A 16,024-nucleotide genomic window follows, 5' to 3' on the forward strand; every position below is an offset into this window, starting at 1 on the left:
AGCCTTTGGGACCAAGACCACTGGGCTGGCCCAAGGACTGCTAGAGGACTCAACCACCCCTAGGGCAAACATTTTGGAGACCTCCTCCTTGATGTATGCTCTGACCTTGTCAGTCACTCTGTAAGCCTTGTGCTTCACAGGAGTGCTGTCCCCAGTGTCCACATCATGGACACACCACTGAGTGACACCAGGAATCAAGGAAAACAGATCAGGGAATTGTCCTAACAGTTGGCGACAATCCTGCTGCTGTTCAGGGGTCAGTGTGTCAGAGAGGACCACACCATCCACTGACCCATCTTGCTCTTTTGCATACAGGAGGTCAGGAAGAGGCTCACTCTCCTCCTCCAATCCAGCATCTGTAGCTAGGAGCATGCCCACTTCGGACCTTTCTAAGTGGGGCTTTAAACGGTTGACATGCAGGACCCGCAAGGGGTTCCTGGGAGACTCCAAGACCACCATGTAGGTGACATCGCTCTTTTTCTCCACAACCTTAAATGGTCCAGTCCATCTGTCCTTGAGCGCACAAGGTTCCACAGGGGACATGACCCAAACTTTCTGACCAGGCTGAAGCTCTACCAGAGTGGCCTTCTGGTCGCACCACCGCTTCATCTCCTCCTGGCTGGCCTCCAGATTTGCCTGAGCAAGATCTCTGAAGCGCCTGGTCTGGTTCCTAAAGGCCAGCATGTAACTGTATACATCCTGGGGAGGTTTCCTGGGAGATTGCTCCCAGCCTTCTTTGACCAGACTCAAAGGTCCTCTTACCGGGTGTCCATATAAAAGCTCAAAGGGGCTGAACCCTAGAGACTTCTGTGGCACCTCACGGTAAGCAAACAGCAGGCATGGCAAGAGGACGTCCCATTTACGCCTCATTGGTTCTTCAAGACCCATAATCATGCCTTTAAGGGTACGGTTGAATCTCTCAACCAACCCATTACCTTGAGGGTGGTAAGGAGTGGTGAACTTGTAGGTTACCCCACACTCCTTCCACAGGGACTTCATATAGTTGGAAATGAAGGTGGTGCCCCGGTCTGACACCACCTCTCTGGGGAACCCCATTCGGGAGAAAACACCCATCAGTGCCCGTCCCACCACGGGGGTCGTCACTGTTCTGAGAGGGATGGCTTCCGGGTACCGTGTGGCATGGTCCACCAAGACCAGGATGAACCTGTTGCCCATGGCTGTCTTGAGGTCCAGGGGCCCAACAATGTCAATCCCCACCCGGTCAAAGGGGGTACTGACCACGGGAAAAGGTTGGAGGGGAGCCTTCTGCTTCCGCCCGCTTTTCCCACTTGCCTGGCAAGTTTGACAGGTCTTGCAATGGATATCTGTATCCCTTCTCATCTGAGGCCAATAAAAATGGGTGACAAGCCTGTCATAGGTATTGTCCTGCCCCAGATGTCCAGCTAAAGGAACGTCATGAGCCAAACCCAGTAGGAAGGCTCTGAAGCGCTGGGGTACCACCAGCACACGGGCTGACCTTAGGCTTGCTATACAGGAGGTTGTTCTCCCAGTAAACAAATGTGACCCAGACTGATCACCTGTTGTCTGGGCTGAGGCCTGCTGTCTCATACCCACAAGAGAAGGGCACACTTTCTGTTCTGCACAAAATTCTTCCCTGGAGGGACCACCATCCTGCTGCCAGTGGGTCAGCTCGGGCAGGTCTCCCAGTTCAGCAACTTGTTCACCTGTGGGTTCCAGGGCATCCCTCTCAAGGTCTGCCTCCTCCTGGACCACGGGAACTACGGGGGACGGTTTCCCGTGCCCCCTGCCTCTTCTCTTTACAGCTGGGTCCTGGGCCATCTTTTCAGGCTCCAGAACCCCATCAACACCCTTACTTGCTGTCATCGATCGAGTGGTTGCACACATCCACTCTGGCACACCCAACATTTTCAAATGTGTCTCCCTCTCCACCTTAGCCCAAGGGGAGTCTTCCAAATCATTGCCCAGGAGACAATCAACAGGCATGGCGGGCCTTACAGCAACTTGAAGAGTACCTGAAACTCCCCCCATTCAAAGCAAACTTGAGCTACCTCACACTCTCTCTGGGAGTTGTCAGCAGCTATCACAGGGTAGAATGCGTGGGGAACAACCTGCTCTCTGGACACCAAGTGACACTTGACAGCTGTCACACTCACTCCGGTGTCTCTGAGAGCTTCCACTCTATGGCCATTAAAGGTCACCCACTGCCTATATTTCTTAGTGTTACTAGGCAGCGGGGGTGGAGGGACCATTTCCATGTCTCCTAGAGAGACCAGGGACATCTCTGCGGGACCCTCCCCACCATGGGCAACCATCTCCTCCCCTCCCAGGGCTACACTCGCCAACTGAAGGGGGCGGCACGTGGTGGTGCACTAGAGGTCTTCAAGGGACACTGGGGATCATAAAAACGGTGTCCCACCTGCTTACAAGCGAAGCAGGTAATTGGGCCCCTATGAACAGGTTTACCTGTCGGGGCCTCTGATTTCTTCACTGGGGGAGGCTGGGAACCCTTCCCTTGGTTCCCTTGGGGATTACTTTGGGGCCCTTTCTGGAACTCCCTCTGTTTACCCTTGTCCTCCCCACTCTTCTGCTGGGGACCCTGCCCACCTTTGGCTGAGTCTCCCACTGGACCCTTGTGGACCCTGGTACTGACCCAGCGGTCCGCCTCCTCAGCAAGTTTTCTAGGGTTAGATATCTTGCTATCAATAAGGTGCTGGCGCAGCTCTGGAAAACAGTTATTAGACAAGTGCTCCCAAGCAAACAAATCATAAAGAGCATCATAACTTTCCACTTTGCTGCCCTTTACCCAACCATCCATGGCTCTGCAAAAAAATGACACATATTCAACCCACGTAGTACCAGGCAACTTCTTACATTCTCTAAAGGTTTGTCTTTACTTTTCTGGGGTTAGGCCATACCTAAACATTAAAGCATCTTTCATATGAGTATAAGACATCCTATCCTCAACAGGCATGTCTAACAGGGTATCTCTTCCCTCATTCACAAAGCGACCCCACAACCCCGCTCCCCAATCCTTCTTAGGGACCCGGTGGGCCAACAATGCTAACTCATATGCTTTAAACCATTGACCAATATCTTCATTCTTCTGAAAATCTTTGATCACATCTTTAGGAAAATAAAACCTACTTTCTGCAGGCACAGATGGGATGCTGCCACCAGAGGGATTCAATTCTAACTCTTTAGCTTTGAGCTCCAACTCCCTCAACCTGGTATCACGCTCCAAAGCTAATTTCTCTCTTTCAAACTCCAACCTTTTGATCTCCAGATCAGCTTCTCTCCTACCCCTTGCATTCTCTATCTCCAACTGCCCATCTATCTTAAGTTTTGCCATTTCCATGTTGTATGCTCGCTCCTTCGCCCTTTCTTCTCTTTCTTCAGGAGAAAGACCTTTGGAGGAAACACTGCTGCCAGGAGGGGATGGGGGCCTATTCACTGGCACCCTCTCCTCCCCTTCCCCTTCCTCTGTCGGTACCACCGCCGGATCAGAGGGATCTCTGGCCTCTAACCAGGCCACCAATGCTTTGAGATAATCTTCTTTCCTTGAGATGCCTGGGGTAGGAACTTTCAACTGCTTGCAAAAGGATTTCAGCTTCTTTAACGGATAGTCGTTTATCTTACTCCTATCAAATTCCTCCACAACAACAGGGGTAGTGCTTCCAGCATCACTCATGGTCAAAACTGGAAGTTTCAAAAATCAAGTTCCAGGAAAGCGGAGAACAAAAATAGAATATCCAACCAAGTAGATTGTGAATGCGCTATGGTCTGCTTTCACTATGTAGCGCACACTAATCGCTGCACATGGGTCATAAATGCAAAGTTCAAATCCCACTGCTGCCACCAATGTTAGAAGCGGCTGTCTCTAGTTGGCAGAGGTATACACTTCTGACAAATAGGGACACACCTTTTCTAGTCAGGGCAAGGGGAGCACACACTTAGATAACTCCTGCTCACCCCCTTGGTAGCTTGGCAAAGCAGACAGGCTTATCTCAGAGGCAGTGCGTTAAGCATTTATGACCACATACAGTAATAAAGTGATTACACTACAAATGGACACGACACAGTAGGATTATAAAAATAAGGATTTTTATATAAGGCTTAGCACAAGACCAAATAACGACAAAAATATACCACAATCTTAATAAATACTCTTGGAAGGAAAAATAATAGTTCAAGCGTAGTTTCTTCTTAGCACAAAGTCTTTAGTATCAAAAGCAACTCTTCTTCTTTAAAACACAGTTCTTGGCAACAATGTAACCCACACGGGAGTCACACGACGTCGAGGCAAAGTTAATCCAAAGGTTCGGCGTCGACCGCGAGGAGCGCTACGTCGAGCCCGGAGTCGCACAGACCCCTACAACACAGTACCTTGGAAAAGTGAAGCACTCGATGATCAGCGGCGTCGAGATGTCCAGCGTCGCGTCTTCGGCGTCGATCGGGCCTCGGAGTCGGGGCGATCTGCAGCGGCATCGACTGAAGTCAGGCAGGAGCAGCGCTCACGAGGCGAAGCAGGATACGGCGTAGTCGTCGATGTCGATGATGATGTTGCAAGAGTGAGCAGCGCTCACGGCGTCGAGAGGGCTCGAGGTCGATGCGATCAGCAGCGGCGTCGACACAGGGTCACTTGGAGCTGGAGCCGAACTCACTACTCACTGGCGTCGCTACTGGCATCGATCGGGCCCGGCGGCCGGCGCCGAAGGTGCGGGACACTGGAGCCGTTACTCTAGATGTCGAGCTGGATTCGGCGGCGTCCGTCGGCGTCGAGATTGCTGGATTCTTCAGGGGTGCTGGATTTCAGGTTCCAGCAACAAGCACTTTTAGCAAATAGATGAAGTCCTTTGGCCCTGTGACTTCAACAGGAGGCTGGCACTCTTCCAACCCTTGGAGATTTTCTTTAGCAAGTTTTGAGAGTACACACTCAGTTCCTCTCTCCTGGTTCCTTGGCAAAAATAAAGAAGCAACTACAGGATTCCCCCAACAAACAGCACTCTGGCAGAAGGGGTAGGCAGTCCTTGGATCAGCAGGCTTCTTGTCCTTGGTTCAGGTTTCCTTGTCAGAAGTGATCTAAATTCTTGGTTCAGGGGTCCTTCTCTTATACCCCTTTTTGGCTTTGATCCCTTTGTCCATGCAGGGGAATTTCCCCCCATCTTGGGTTTGTTGTGGGTGTTGCCAGGCCGAGGCACCTGGCCTATTCACTGTGCAGGGCAGAGTCTTCAGCCGCCCAGCAGGAGCGGAGCCAGCATTGTCACTGGCAGGGGCAGGGCCATCAGTTGCCCGGCAGGAGGTGGGCCAGGAAAGTCCCAGGCAGGCACAGAGTCATCAGTCGCCTGGCAGGGGGGCGGAGCCAGCATTGTATCAGGCAGGGCAGGCTATCAGGAGCTACTCTTCCCCTACTCTCAATGCAAATGCCCCACTCATCCCACACTGACTCATTCAGACCTTTGGAGCCACCCAGCTCCTGTCACACGCACACCAGAACCAGCAGAGACCGGTAGACAGTTAGACAAGAAAATAGCTACTTTCTAAAAGTGCTATTTTCAAACACAGAGTCCAATAACCATCCACCCAAACAGATGCGTTATTAACCCTGAGTTCAGGGATACCAAACTCGACATTGCACCATGCTCCCCGAGCCCGCTAGGATTATAGCATTAATAATCCTGGCAGCCCATTCTAACTGATGGAGAGCAGGTAACCTTACAATAGTGAAAAACGAATATGGCTGTAATTCACTATTAGGACATGCCAACCTTGTCAGGCTTGTCCTACCTTATGCTTACAATGCACCCTGCCCTTGGGCCTACCATAGGGGTGACTAACATGAAGTTAAGGGAAGGTTTAGAGACTGGCAAGTAGGTGTACTTGCGCAGTCTGCGTGACAGTCCCAGACTGCACGTAGATCTAGCAATGGCAGACCTTTAGACATACTTTTACTAGGCCGCTCTTGTGGGTGGCACAACACGTGCTGCAAGCCCACTAGCAGCATTTGTATTTACAAGCCCTGGCACTCCTGGTGCACGCTACTAGGGACTGACAGTAAACCAAATAAGCCAAACATGGAATTCAATCAATACAGCAATTTCACATAGGGAGCACTTGCACTGTGGCACTGATCAGCAGTGGCACAGTGCCCAAAGCAATATACCAGCAAAAACATCGTAAACAGAGGAGGCAAACAGAAAAAATGGAGGAGAGACTCATGCCAATGATGTCAGGTCTAACAATACCAGTAATCCATATAGGGTAGGCCAAACGGGCAAGGCTTCTTAGCAATTTAGATACTTCTCGTTTTTAAAAGTTTAGAACATGATCTCTCCTCCCAGCAGCAGATGACAAGAAAGAACCCCCTTAAGGGGGCCGCATGGGCCCTCTCCCTGGAACAATTTCAGCCCCTGCGACCCCATTCCCAGGGGCCTGGCCAAGTTTCTCTCTTATTGGGACAGTCGGGGAGGCTGAAGCCTCCCACAGCCCCTGCAGACTCCCCGTCCCTGCGAGAGCCAGTATTGCTTTCAGACATAGGGAGCTGCCAAACATGCACCTCCCTGTGTCTGAAAGAAATGTGTCTGTTACCTGCTCGCTTGATTGTATTAGCATTTTGTCAGCTCTCGCTTGCTGGAAGCAGAGCCTTAAAATGACTTGGTGGGCTTTCACCAAGCCACAGCAAACATCTATGTCCCAGGGTGGCCAACCCAGGACATAGCAGGAGCTGGACGGGGGTTGATCCCCAGGGCCATCTTTCACTCCAAGAGGGGGGTCTTTGGGAACCCTTCCTTGGTTATTGCTGGGACTGCCCCTGGGAGGTGGCGGTCCCCAGGGCATGGGGTGGCCATGAGATCCCCCCATTTATTTAAAATATGAATGGACGCGTGTTCCTGGGACCTGTCCCACCTGGGGACTTAAAAGAGAAGCGCCTAGCCCATGCTTCACTTTTTTCTTCTTTTCGGCAGCAGCTTCGGTTTCGGCGTGACTCCCGCTGAATTTAAAAAAAAACTTTCTTTGCCATGTCAGGGTCTGTCTGGAAGCCCCCCACCCCAGAGGCCCAGGGGGCCAGGGTATTCCTGCCCCCTTCTCTTTTTTGTTATGCTTTATTTTGGTACTCAGCTCAATCCGAGCCCCAAGATGGCTGCCAACACTTCCTGCTTTGAAGTGTTGGCAGACAATCAGATTTGAGCATGGGTACCATTGGATCCTTGGAGGAACCACGTCCCTTTATATACAAATTGGGATTTTCCTTAATATTTCCAAAATTACTTAACAGATTTATGCCAACTTGCAAAAAGGAAGCTTTTTTGACCAATGGCTAACTTTCCGCCAAATTTGGTGTAATTCTGTTCAGCAGTTCAGGCTGCAGCTGTGTCTAAATTTCCTATAGAAATTACAATGGGAAATGCATGTTTTTTTACCCCTCCATCATCTTTCCTCGGCCCCAGCTTGATGGATCACCCTGAAACTGTCCATGCGCAGCAAGAATCACAGGGGCACTTGTTTCGGAAAACTTCATGAACATTCGGAGAACTTCACGAACATTCGTAAAACGACGCTAAAGATAAAGCCAAGTCAAAAAACACTTTTCTTAGGGAAACTAAGTCCAAACTATAGCTAACGAACGGCGACTGGCAGTAGGTAATATATATCTGCCCAACGGCATTGGAGGGCATTATATGAGCACCAGATTACTTTACATAAGATCAGATTCATTTTATTTTAAGCATGGGAGATTGAGTAATTTGCCCAGACCAATGCTGGTATTTGAAACTAGTTCTCCAAATGCAAAGTCATTACCTCTGACCATATCCATATTTCTAATTTTATGTGTGAACATTATACGAGAGTGGGATGATTGTGTATGATCACGTATAGTGAGCACATTCTCTTTTAATATGGCTTTGTGAAGTAATAAAACATCAGCAAAAAATTCTATTAAGTTCACCTGGAGTTTTGCTTGAGAATACTTGCAAGGGTTTGTTTCCATCAAACTTCAGAATTAGAAAGAAATATGCCTCATTTTCGCTTTCTTAACCGCTGATATATTTTGAAATATGCGTCCAGTTTATTTACAGGTATTTGAAATTTGTTGCTTATTACAAAAAAATGTACATACTAAAGCCTTTCCTTTAATGCTCCCTGTGTCCCAGCAAGTTTGTCACATGGTTCACTTTAAAATCTCTTCTCACTTTGCAGTCACTGAAAGAAAAGTAAAGATCAGCATGTTAAAAGAATAAGCAGCTATTTATCGGAAGACATAGCCTGTCATTTGGTGGTCAGACAAAATACTGATTTTTAAACATCGACCTACATTAATATTGAGTTTTTAATATCGTAGGGACAGAATATCGAAATCAAGAATATCGTTGACTAGAATCTCGACCCCAACGTAAGTAATATTGGTTTTTTTTTAATTTTGAAGTAAGTAATATCAAAGTAATATCGTAAGCAAAAATATTGTTGGCAATAATATCGAGAATTTTTTTATTGTTATGTATTTTAGTATGTATTTTATATGTATGTTAAAACATTTTTTATGTATTTTCATGAAATTTTAAAATAAATGTTTAGAAATTAGTAATTTTATTAAAGTAAATTTTGCGTTTTAGTATCAGAGCGGGTTGTTGGTTTATAGGGGAATAGGGTGAGAAGTAACCTAATCATAATTAATTAATATGTTTTTATTTATTGGTATTGATTATTAATTAATTGTTAATTATTAATTGGTAATTCATTTGTATTAATCAGTTAATTATATTACTTATAATCAATGTATTATTACTTTTTATTTATTGTTATTGTTAATTAATAATTGTCTATTAATTTTTATTAAGTGAGTAATTGAGAAATAAATTATATTTTTGTATGTGTAGTGGGCTGTGGGTTTATAGGAAATGGGGTGGGAAGTAATTAAATTAATGAGATTGTTTTTATTTATTGCTGTTGATTATTACATTTATTGTTAATTAATTGGTAATTGTTTAATAATGAGTTAACTTATAATTATATTAATTATAATTAATGTATTATTGTTATTAATTGATTAATTGTTAGTTACATTAATTGTGTTTTTTGTATGTGTATTGTGTTGTGTGTTAAAGGGGGAATAGTGTGGGATGTAATTTAATGTTACTTAAGTAAATAATAATTTTAATTAAGTGGCATTTATTAATTTTTTTGTAAATTAATTAAAATGTTATTTAAAAAAAATAATTGATAAGTATGTTAATTTAACTCCCACGCTATCTTACATTTTCCACACTGTTACACTCACTGGAGTTAGAATAGTAATTTTAACCCCTACTCTATCCAGCGCTTTCCCTACTGTTGCACTGTCTGGAGTAGGAATAGTAATTTTTACCCCTACGCTATCCAGCGCTTTCCCTACTGTTACACACTCTTATTTATTTATTATTTATTTAAAGAGTTTTATATAGCGCTGGCTAGACCCGGAGGTATCAGAGCGCTTTACATGAAAATCAACATATGTATATGTTTAATTAATTTTAACATTATATGTATGTTATTATTTTTAAATATGTTTTAATATTTATATCTATAGGTTATTAATTATATGTATTATTTTCTTTTACATTATTAAAACATTTTAAAAAACGATATTTTTAACATCAATATTTTCCCCCGACATTTTTGTACTGACCTTTATGTAGATAGGACTTCGATATTTTTTACTTCGATATTTCTGTGTCGATATTTTTGTAGGTCGATTTTCTGTCCGTCAATATTTTGTCAGACATTCCTCCATCGCATAAGATGATAAGGAGTGGATGAATCCAAAATATTTTATTCAAATAGTGACTCGATATATTTTTCCTTCTAGTGGTTTTGATAGATCATACATTTTTACTGAGTAGAGTAAGTTGAGTAATGCAGATACTTGAAGTAGAGGCCGTTTGCTTTACATGTGCAGAATTGAGTATTTTTGCTGGAAATGTATAATGTTGTGGTTGGCTAACTGTGTGATGTGCTCAAAGTTTCATTTAGATTAAAAGAAATGTTTTCAGGTCAGTGGTTTTTTGGATGAGCACTACTTTATTTAAATGTGACTAGCTATTGAGATTTTGGCAATTCTCAGTGGCTAATACGTTATGTTTAAGGTTCTACTCATGAGTCAGATTGGTGGAAGAGTGGAGAGGTAGTAGACTGTACTAGAATTCTTTATTTCTCTATTTTTACTTGTCACTGTATTTTGAGTGTTTGAATTTTCTCCAGGAGGCAGTGTGTTTGAATGACTGTCCATTTCAAAGTCCACAGCTATGAGGTCTAAGTGGTGCTGGAAGAAGAGGCGCTGTAGGAAGTTTTGCTTTGTTGGGAGCATCTCTTGCTGAGTGTGTAAGACCAATATGCAATGGCTGAAGGAAATTGAGTCACTTGTGTTGAAGAACGATAGGAATGGTTTATTTGCAATACAAAATATTTACATCATGTATTAAGAGTATTTTAAAAGTGACGGATGGAATTGGGGGGTTGATAGTTGATTATTACTCTATTGAGGAGGAGGGGCATTTAATTGCTATTTACTAATGGAGACTACTTCAATCGTTTGGGGATCGTTTATATTTGTAACTATGGGGGAATATTAAAATGCTTATGGCAACACTTTCCTTATTGTAGAAGTGTGCTATGGATGTGTTAAATACATTTTTGTGAGATTTCTGGAAACATATACAATATTATGAAAGATTTGGTTTACCAGTAGGTTGGGTGAACATTTTACACGAGGGCATACCTTGTATAAAAAACCATTGTCAATGCTAATAGGTCTCATCGATGGAAGACCTATTGGCTTTGTCAATGGGGTGGGGTGGTGCACAGAGATTGCCTGAGTGATGTAGAAGAGAACGTAAGTGAAAAATGTGGTTTTAACTTAAATATTAGCCCTGGAAGATTGTTCAACATTTTGACAAGGTGAGGACACTCAATAGTGAGGACAGCACAGGACAGGGAATCGATAAGGACAGGCAAAGGTCTGCATAATGTGGGCAGAATGGTGAGGTCAGACAGAGGTAAGAACTGCTGGGGCATGGGCATGTATAGGCGTGGATACCATCATGCCGTGCTTCACGAGGCATCCCTTCAAAGGAACTTTCCAGTACTAGCCAGAGAGTTCAGGTAATGTCCACCTCCGGAGAGCCAGGGCCTTGTGGAGATTGCGAAGGGTGTGTGTCTGCCCACATTCCTAGGACTGGCTGGGTGTTTACACACAAGGCTCAGGGTGTGCCTAACTGACTCAAACTTCATCACAATTAAAGCTCAGAGAGGTGTCCTCTTTCAGCCATGATCATCCCAGAAACTAGAGCCATTGGTGCCCGCCCCAAAGCCACCAGAGGGGTAGCATGGGGGGGGCAAGGCAACATGGGACAAGAAGAGCAGGGGAGAGTGGCTCCAGGTTCAAGAGTGGTGGAGGGGATTAGAAAGGAAACAAGCTGTGAGGACAGACTGTGTCACTTGGGAGAAAGAGGTGAAATATAGACCTGTGTGGAGCAGGAAGTTCCCATGCAGGTTAAGCAACAGCCCAGACCTGCACTGGTTCGTGTCTGGTTCGATGGTGAGAAGTGGAACCCTCAGAGAGGTGCAGTCATGGAGGCCTGAGGGAAATAGACAGTGGAGGGCTCCCAGAGGAGGGATCTGAAAAAGCAAACCAGATGAATGCTCTTAAGGGGACCTGAGGGTGAAGGAGGAAACACTGGGTTATAAGGAGCAGCAGAAGGCTCGAGGTGAGTAGGCAGTAGTGGGGTCTCAGTGTAGGAGGCAGTGAAGAACTCTGGAAGACAAAGGCAGGGCAGCAGGAGACAGTGGATGGCTTTCAGAGGAACAGATAGGGAAGGGCTCCGAGGGGGGCATGCAATGAAGGTTGCCACGAAGGACACTGGTGCAGCGAGGATGGCAGCGTAACCCCAGACTACTGTCCAGCCTTCCTAGTGGGGCATGAAGTGGGTGCTGCACCTAGCCAGGGAAAAACTCACCGAGAGAGAGCATCTGTGAAAGATAAAGCAGTGTTCATGAATCAGGCACCACTTTGAGCCAGGGAAAAGCTCATTCAAATTCCTAAAAAAGTCCATGATTAAAAAGAAACCTACAAAAAAGCAGAAGCCTCCAAGTCCTGTGGCAGTACTCCAGGAGAGTGAACAACTTGGACAAAGGAGGAACCAAGAAGCCAAATTACTCACTAGCAAGCATGGATTTTTACAAGACAACTGACTAGACAAACCTAAAGTGATAGGAGTTAAAGCCCACAAAGCACTTACAACAGATTATCCTGACAGCGCAAGTGCTGTAGGCTCGACCTAAAAACGTCATGTGAGATCTTAGCAGGCAATGGTTGAGCAGAAAATGTCACTCAAGATAAACAACTTCTGTGTGAAGCAAATTCCCATGGCTCAAAATTTCACAAAACCGTACAATGAGAAATTTTAGAATTCGTTTTTCAGAGTTCATATAATTTAAATTTAGCCTACCATGAAATCCACAAACTTCACGAATTTCACTGGAATGATTCAAATTTTGTCCTAACTGAGGGGCCTATTAGGATGACGAGCGGACCTGCGTCCGTCCGCCACCCCCGAGGTGGAGGGACCGTCCGCAGTAGCAGCGGCGGTCCCTCCGGTGCAATTAGGATGTGACCGCCACCCTGGCGGTCACATCCCGTATCTTTAACCTTGCGGCGGGTGCTGCTTGAAGCAGCACCCGCCGCAAGGTTAAAAATGCATGCTTCACATTTACATGCACAAAGCGGCAGGCACCTCGCGGTGCCTGCCGCTTTGTGCATGTAAATGCTGGGGGGTACCATAGGTACCCCCCATGTGCACCCCCCACCCCCCGACACCCTGGGGGCCCGCAACGGGCCCCCAAACACCAAAGACCACATGCTTTTCCATGGCAGAAAAACCACAGCGGAAAAGCATGTTTTCTGCCCCATCCTAATATGACTGGCGGTGTCTGATAGACACCGCCACCATATTAGAGCTTTTCCGCCACGGTCGGAAGGCGACCACGGCGGAAAAGCGGTGGACGGTCTTCCCGTCCGCCGATGACCCCCCAGCCATCCTAATCTGGCAGGGGGTCTTTGTAGGCACCGCAGCGGTGAATCCGCATCCTCCAGGCCGGCGGTGGCTTCCGCCGGCCCGGAGGATGCGGATTCACCGCAATCCTAATCCGCCCCTTAAAGTGGACAAGAAGAAGACTTGGTTGTAAACAAACAGTCTATTTATGGACAAGTGTGGAAGGTGAAAACGTTTGAGATAGAGACAAACCGGCCAAGAAACCTCTGATGTATCCTACTTGGGCCACTTGCAAATCGGCAGTTTAACACCATGCATTATCCAGTTCAATAAATCGTGAAATAGATGCCAATGGTGTGATTATCGTGAAAACGATGAGAATGCCAACATTTCTCACAAAGTATAGTTTTATCTCTCGGTTACAAAAGCATACAAAAAGTTAGTCAGTCTGTAATATCTTTCTCCGTTTAGTATTTTGACTCAGCCTTCGGTAGAGCAGCATTCAAAAAGTGACCATGGTCTTGTTGTTGCTGGCAGGAAACTTGCAATGTGTTTTTGGTGTGCATGTTTTTCCACACTTCTCACTACGATGGATACAAGCGTTTTGGGGATTTTAATCTGTTTGATGAGTGATCTAGTGTTTGAGTTGTATTTTTCTAATGGGCGTTTCTATGACTCACATAGTGATGGACAGTGGTACTTTTGTGACGTTACTTACTGGACGGTGGGTGGGTGGCCTGTATTACATTTCGTTTAATAACATGTGTTGACTAAGCTACAAGGTGAAGGCATATTATGCCATAAAGACATCCCCGCACACTAGACAAGAAATGTTCTAAATTTCAACACTGTGCCTCTCGCCTTCACCTACCCCAAAAGATGTAAAGCTTCACAGCTATACATAGAATTCCTGCTAATTGTTTGGTAAATGCGAGGTGTTTGGTGATGATGCTGAAGCGTTTCCAAATGTCAGATGCTCCATGTTTCTCAGGATGAATTCGAAATAATTTGAGATTACATTTTTCGAAGCCATTGGGAGCTTTTCAAATAGATGTTTTAGTGTTAAAGCGTTAGCATACAAACCAGAAATAAATGTTCTAATCACAAGGTATTTGACAACTAGATCTTGTCAAAACCCATTTTGTGGATACTTTTTAATAAGTTTCGAATCTCCGATGTCAGATGATTTCTTGTTTTGATGTATTTTACTTTTCATAATTTTCTGATTTTTGTTGACTTTGGTGCGTGATGAACTAATACCGCCTGTTGCAAACCACTATGCGTTTGCATGACATTGTAAAACCACCTGCCTAATGAAATTTGATCAGGCAAGTTACTGTGGGCCCAATTATCCCATGGTATATCGTGGACAAGAAACCAAATGCAGAATTATTGCTTGCTATGCACAATGACAGCAAGGAGCAGGCCCTTAAGTGGACCGGTTCTTGCTCGTGATAAACACCGGCAATTCTAAAAAGGAGGTGCAGACACGGGTCTCAATCAGGTATCCCTTTTTGCCCTCACTATCATGGTGAAAAAAAAGATCCTTACTCTGCAGCAGTGCCACCCTTCACTGCCTGTGATGCATCATCAAAGAGACTGGTTATAGTACTTGCACAGTCTCAACCTTTCGGGAACTGAAGCATTTTCAATAAAATATACAACTAAGCAAGAGTTGTGGCTTATTTACCTTATGCAGGCAAAAACAACAGGTGATGGACAGAATGCAGAACATTGTCATACATTCAACCCAGTACAGAGATGTGGGCCTAAATCCATCGTTTTTTTGCACTCCACACCACCCCAGGTCAGACATGGCCATATGCAAATCAGCCTTGACCCGTGCCTCATGGGAACAGTCCAGCCTGAACTGCCAAGCCAAGTCTTTCCCGGACCGGAATCAAGCATTGGAAAGGATTTCTCGAAATAGAGCAGATTTTAACTTATTGGCCAGGCATTAAAATAATACGGCCAACCTTGAGGGGACTTATCTGTTCCTCTACGCTGTTCTAGTAGAGTGCTCTCTCTCCCCCCCAGCTGACGTGCCCGACCGTCCTGTGTCTCAGCCCTCTGTGCAGGGCTCCCCCTGGTGCCCCACTACACTCCCCTCACACGTTTGAGTCCTGAGGAAGACCCCATAGTAAGGTGGAAATCAACCTACGATGTACAGGGGTCGAAATGTCGACATTCTTGTCCAAACCAGCCCATGAACAACAGATTATTCTTACTGTGTTTCATTGTATGGGCATGGCCAAAAACTGTTTAACATCGTATGTGGCTAAATAATAAGTATTTTGGACGTCAACTGTGAATTGTGTGACAGCACCTATCTCTTGAACTATTCCCATCACTTTATCCTTCACCAAATCACGTACTTTCCTCCACTCACAACCATTGTGCTCCTTTCCGGGCACAATGTTTACTCAATACTGAAAGTGGTTTTTCATATATTTGCTGAAATGAGGGTGTGATTAAACAACATCTCTCAGTAATTTAGTGTATGTATTTCTTTTTTGTAAATTGTAAATAATTGTGCAAGCATCTTTGTTGTTTAATAGTGTCTACTGGGGCCATTCTTTTCTGTACTAATGGTGCATAGAAAGGCAGCAGTGTATTAAACACAATTCCTACATCTCATTGTCCTCTAATATTTGTTATTGCCCCTTTTCTGACAGCACTGTTCAAGGTTACCCTTTAACCCCTTCGCCGCTGCGTGAATTCCGCCTTGGTGCGGGGGGGCTAGGGGGTGAGCGCAGCCCTTCGGTGCTCATGACGGCTCCACGCCATCATGTGTCACGGGCCGTGTGTGCTCATGATGGCGTGGTTCCGTCATGACCACGCCTGCTCATTAATTTGCCTGCACAGGCGGGGAATTAGTGCCGCGTGGGCGGAGTGGCAGCGGCATGACGGATTCACGCGGTCATGAGCACACACTGCCTGTGACTCACGACGGCGTGGTTCTGTAATGAGCACTCAAGGGGTTAAGCAAGGTCTCTGTGTTTATGTTTCCAGGCTTCCCT

Source organism: Lissotriton helveticus, chromosome 11, assembly GCF_964261635.1.
Source record: "Lissotriton helveticus chromosome 11, aLisHel1.1, whole genome shotgun sequence".
Classification (NCBI taxonomy): Eukaryota; Metazoa; Chordata; class Amphibia; order Caudata; family Salamandridae; genus Lissotriton; species Lissotriton helveticus.